This window comes from Papilio polytes, unplaced genomic scaffold, assembly GCF_000836215.1.
Source record: "Papilio polytes unplaced genomic scaffold, Ppol_1.0 DF821956.1, whole genome shotgun sequence".
Taxonomy (NCBI): Eukaryota; Metazoa; Arthropoda; class Insecta; order Lepidoptera; family Papilionidae; genus Papilio; species Papilio polytes.
Genome location: NW_013527248.1, coordinates 1,565,500 through 1,571,862, shown reverse-complemented (window position 1 = coordinate 1,571,862; position 6,363 = coordinate 1,565,500). Strand labels below are relative to the sequence as shown.

General features: G+C 34.3%; 1 pseudogene; it reads right to left on the bottom strand.

Annotated features, from left to right (window-relative positions):
- Positions 1 to 3,744: 3,744 nt before the first annotated feature.
- On the bottom strand, positions 3,745 to 6,352 carry LOC106107694 (annotated as a pseudogene).
- Positions 6,353 to 6,363: the final 11 nt, after the last annotated feature.

Below are 6,363 nucleotides of genomic sequence, written 5' to 3'. Positions count from 1 at the left end.
CGACATGAAACGGAGAGTTCATTAAAATGTGAAGAGTCGTACGGGCGGGAATATGTTGTTGAGGGTTGGTCCCTGCAAATAAAACACGAGTAAATGAGAATGTTACGTGATACGCCGTATTTGTAAATTATAATTCCATGCTTAATAAAAATTATAATTTCAGTATTTGAAACCTTGGAGTTTAGAAGTTTTGAAGAATTGTTACACAGTCTTTCCAATACGAAACATTAGTGAAATAACGTGGTGTTTCAATTACTTTTACTTACCTTACGACTTATAGATCTTTTTTTTATAACATAAGGTGGCAAACGAGCAAGCGGCCACCTGAATCCACCGAAATGGAAAGCGACTGCTGCCCATAAACATCCGCAATTGCAGATGCGTTGCCTACCCTTAATTGACGGAGGAGACGCACATAAAGAGAACATTTCCCCTTCCTATGCGTCTCCTCTACCGCCAAATCCACTTTTCCTTCCCATCTATCCTCTCAAGAAAAGGGTGGAAAGGGAAAGGGACTAAAATTAGGCCTCCGGCACCTGGAAGTTGATTAGTTGTCTAAACGTGTAAACGGATATCGGAGAAATTTTCACACAAACATAAAACAGTGGTAGAACACAGACTACATACTAGTTTTGATTATTCCACGCATATGAGGTCTCGGGGAAAAGATTGAAACAACTAGTGAAATGTAAGTGGACGACAAAAATAAAGATTAACAATGTGACACAATTTAATTTGTTAACATAATACTATACAAAAGAAATTAGACAAGTTGGAGACTGCGCCACTCCGGCGAGATGATGATCTGAGCTGCTGTGTAGATTTGCTCCTGCCAGTCCGTTGGTGGTTTTTTTGCAGCAACTAAGACAATACACCTTTAGTAATAACCTATACTAATATTATAAAGATGAAAAATCTGTATTTTTTTGTTTTGAAATAACTCAAAAATTACAGAGCCGATTTCAAAAAATCTTTCACCATTAAAAAGCTACGTTATCAGTGAACAACATAGGCTATATTTTTATTACATTTTAATATCACTCGGACGAAGTCACGAGCAACAGCAAGTAAAATATAATTACGCTCATTTCCGCCAAGGAATACGGTAAGATTTTTGGCACAATTTTTGGAATATAAACTGGAAGAACACATAATTTATACTAAAGCAGCGAGTCTATACTATTGAGGAAAGATTTATATTTTTGTATGTTTTGAAATAACTCAAAAACTTCTAGGCAGATTTCAAAAATTATTTCACCGTTATAATGCTACGTTATCAGTAAATAACATAGGCTACATTTTTACGCGGACGAAGTCACGAGCAACAGTTAATGTATTTTGATTGTACAATTACCGTTTCTTGCCGTATCAGGGTTCGATGTGGGCAGGTAAAGGTTATCGCTGACTGCCGACCCCATCTGCGCTACCAACTTCCTCAGTCTCCACAACTGCACCCGCCGGCTGAGCCCGGCCGCTTGACGCACGGACAGCATATTGTAAAGCTTCAACAAACACCAATTTATAATCCCGTTTGTAAAAAGCCTTACGCTGTCCGAGAAAATTGTTTTCTAATATAACATCGTTTTGTCAATTTATTTTTGCCGATTATTCTTTCTTTATTTATGACGTTTATCGAAAGGAGTTTTGTAATCTGTTTATTTGTTTCATAATTCTTTCGAGCATTTATAGTGTGTCTAAATAATTGAGATTAGTTTGACATTTCCTTTCAAATTTAATAGGGATGGGTTGTGTAAAATCAGTCATGAATCTTATCGATATTCGATTTTTATTATTATAGAAGTTGGAATCGATAGATTTATAGTTATAACTTATGAATTGAAAAAAAACTGTTTCTTAAATTAATAATGACCATAACAAATAATGAGAGTAAATAAATGTTGATTACTACTACAGATGTACGTAATCGAATTGGATTTCGCTATTATTTCTGTCATCGCCAAACTCTCTACACTATAATCAATACTAGAATTGTCCTATAAATTAGTTAATAAGAAAATAATAATTTTAGTTGAGTTCGATAAATATTTAAACTGAATATCGATAGATAGAAAATTGTTAGCTATGCGTGTTTATTTGTCACTACGTTACCTATTAAGTATGACATTTACCTTCATAAAAATTGAATTCGATACTTCATATGCGTCATTTATCAAACTAATCTATCTTATTTAGACACACTATATTCGATATAACAAAATCGATATCTTATGTATGAAATCCTAAGCCCGGTATAGTTCAGCTCCGACTTTCAACGTAACTGTTCAGTAACTGAATATCATTCACCTGTAGGCAAAATTTTAACAGTCTACATACGTTCAGTTCAGAATTTATTTTGGAATGAATTAGGAAGTAACAACAAAGGATACTGTTGGACGGTTACTGTTGTCCCGGCTCTGGAGGTGTAGGGCTATTGAAACACTGTCTTCACATACTTAACAAGTATATTATAAGCATCAACAATCACATTATGTACAATGTCATATTTCATATATCATACATAAACATCAGTGACATCAGTTGTACAGGGGATCAAGGAAATCATGAAAACAGCGATTACATTATTAGTCGATTTTAGTGTAATAACTTGTGATTTACATAAAAACACATTAATTATCTCTTAATTAACATTGTAAGTCCATACATTGTAAGACCTGCATATTCTCTGTATTTGAATGAATGAATTAATTAATAAATAAATAAATATTTATTGCCACAAAATACACTTATAAAATTTATATAATTTCTCTTGTTGATCTCCAGAAAATAAGTTACTTTTGCAACAAGAGCACGATTTAAATATTTTAGTTTTGGCTTTTTTTTTTAAGTAACCAATCATATATTGCAAGGGTGCAATTATTCGGGGGTCGCGTACTTTTACAGACATTGGTGTGAATTTAAAATTGATGATTTTTAAAAAATGTACAATATTTACAATATATAATGTACATAATTTACCCGACGTTCTTACGGTGAAGAAAACATCGTGATGAAACCTACACATATCGGCGAAGAAATTCGAAGATGTATGAAGTCAACCAACCCGCAGTGGGCCAGCGTGGTTGACTAAGGCCTAATTACCCTAATTTAGGGTAGGCTCCGAGCCCCTCGGTGGGGACGTATGGTGAGCTGGTTATGATGATGATGATGATGATATGTGCGGGTCGATGTTGGCTCTGCATTTTCATTGATAATTAGGGTGTGTAGCATTATACAATTGTCTCGTTCACAGTTACCTCGGGTGTGGACATTGCTTAAATTACTAATGAATAAAGTGGTAAAAGCCGACTCGAACTGGTCACAAGTCGGGTTAACGTTACGACACCCATGGCTTCTCAACGCTCCAAACAAAATTCCAGAGGGTCCTGATTGAGGTGCCGCAACCACGCTGACGATATGCCAAAATCGACATTTTTTTTTAACAATATTTGAATGCCATTCAGAGACCACATTCAATTGTACTACGGTGGGAATATTTTCTTTCTTGCCACCAGAATTTATAAACGTCATAGATTTGAACAATTCTATACCTTCCCTCCAAACTCTATGATGGACAGAGTTTGGCGTCGCCGGCCCAAGTAAGGGCTTCGCATGGATTTGAGTGTATTTGACGATGGAGAAAACGCATAGGACGGGGAAATATCCTCTTTATGTGCGTCTCCTTCTCCGTCAATTAAGGATAGGCAACGCATCTGGAATTTCGGATATTTATGGGCAGCGGTCGCTTTCCATTTCGGTGGATTCGGGTGGCCGCTTGCTCGTTTGCCACCTTATTTAAAAAAAATGTTTTTTTTAAGATGACTACCATTTAGGGAATCAAAAATGTTGTCCATGAACATGATTAAATCGGCTGTATCCTTGCATTCAGTAGGAAGAATACCTTTATCTGAAATAAAACAAAAACTTTACAATTATGCTTACAAAATGTAATTTTGCATATTTATTCAATAAAAATTTTACAATAACATATATTTATAGTGTGTCTAAATAAGATAGATTAGTTTGATAAACGACGCATATGAAGTATCGAATTCAATTGTATAAAGGCAAATGCCGTTCTTAATAGACAGGTACTTTGGTGACGAAACACACGCAGCGAACAATTTTGCACTATCGATATTCGGTTTAAATAATTATCGAACTGAAGTAAACTTATTATTTTCTTATTCACTAATTTATAGGACAATTCTAGTATTGATTATAGAGTAGAGAATTTAGGCGATGACAGAAATCCAATTCTATTACGTACGGCTGTAGTAGTAATAAACATTTATTTACTCTCATTATTTGTTATGGTCATTATTAATTTGAGAAAATAGAGTTTTTTTATTTCATAAATTATAACTATAAATCTATAGATTCTAACTTCTATAAGAATAAAAATCGAAAATCGATAAAATTCACGACTGATTTTACACAACCCATCCCTACTAAATATGAAATGAATTGTCAAACTAATCTAAATTATTTTGACAAACTATATGAAAATCGATTGATTAACATATTTGATTTGAATAACAGTATCATCAAGCCACGATTGCTCCACTTGCTGAAGTTGAGAGCATCCTCTCAGAATGAGACGGGGTAAGGTTATCATGCAACAAACCGCCTGAGGCCTAGTCATCCCTTATGTAATAAAAAAAATAGATTTTTTTTTATCATTAGGTGTGGCAAACGAGCAAGCGGCCACCTAAATCCGCCAAACTGGCGAAGCTACCGCTGCGTAAGGGACTAAAGGGGCTTTATCTGCTTGTTTAGTCATCTTTATTTTATTTATCTATACAATTATAATTAAGCACACACTTCTTTGTTGGCTAAGATGTCAGCAATTACAGCATATTTTTGAATAGTTCCTTTTTTTTTAATAAAAAGCCATACACTTGCGTCATTTAACATATTTTAACACCATTAAACTTGGGGGTAAATATTTTGGATAAAAATCCCTAATGTGGGAAAGAGACCATAAGTTGCTGCCAACATAAAGGAAGCAAGGTTGCCGTGGTTTGTCATGTCATTTTGACATTGGTTATTGATAATTTGACAAATGTGAACAATAAAATAAAATTTACATAATTTCATGCGGATGAAGTTGAAGGGAACAGCTAGTTTAAAATAAAATTATGTTCATATTAGGCTTTTTGACTAACAAGTTTGTCAAGATGACTTAATGTATTCTACACTCTGCTACATTCACATGCAAATAAACAGATTATATACATTATATGAAAAGACTGAACTTGCTCAGCTGAATTACCTGCGAGGTATCCCATATTAGATGCCACAGTGCGGCTGAATATTTGGGAAGCGAATTTTACTTTCATTTTGTTTAATTTCTCAGAGTTTACATGGAATTCTGTTTATTTAGGGATTAGTCTTATGCACTTATATCCGGGATTTTCATCATATAACATCTTCAAGTGTGACCATTTAGTGACTTTGATATTTCCCTCTCTTTTTTTATATATCAAATTTTTTGGGAATAGGTTATTTCTAATCCTTTTAGAAGGTGTGGGGGTCATACAAAGGAATAATTTCTTGTCTATTTATGAGTATTACATTCTCCTTTGGCTCCATACCTCTACTTAAGTATATTCCCCTGGTTTAATTTACTAACAATTTGATAGCATGTTGGTTATTGGTTCCCTGGTCACAGTCCGAGGCAACAACTATCAGGCCTACTTGCAATTCTTTAACAACTTGTTTTATTTGTCGGGCCAACTCTGCCCCTTGGGGGGCACTTAAAGATAATGTATATGACACTGCTTGTTTGTAGTTATGGACCAGACCACGGACCATAAACACTTGGGCATGGTCTGCAAATACTGCGTTTCTTTGCAGGCCATCTACAAGTCCACTTATTTTATTCTTTCTTTCTTGATAGGTGATACCAGTTTTTAAAGCAATTTCATCAAATAAATACATATTTTTTCATTTTCTTTCATAGAGTCTGCCTTTTTTTTAATTGAGTGAAAATATTCTTGTTTATACCAGGCTTGGGATTACATTTTTGTATTAGTTTTATGAGTGTTTGTTGGGTTGGTAAAATAAAAATCTTGCTTAAAAATCAATATGCTTTGTGACTTTGCTTGTAAATGGCTAAAGCAGCAATCTTATCTTGTAAAATAAAGCGTCTTCCTGTTTCCTATTTTCACGACATTGAATTTTCGATAATAATTTTGCAGTACTTGAGCTATTTTCGAGTACATTTAATATTGCCAGATTAGATGTATTTTTTTGCTGCCCTTGTAATAGCTCTTATTATATGCCTCTGGAAAACATACAGCATTGCTTATGAAGATGCGTTATATACTTAGCTTGAATTTCGCGGTCATTCGCCGTTGACAG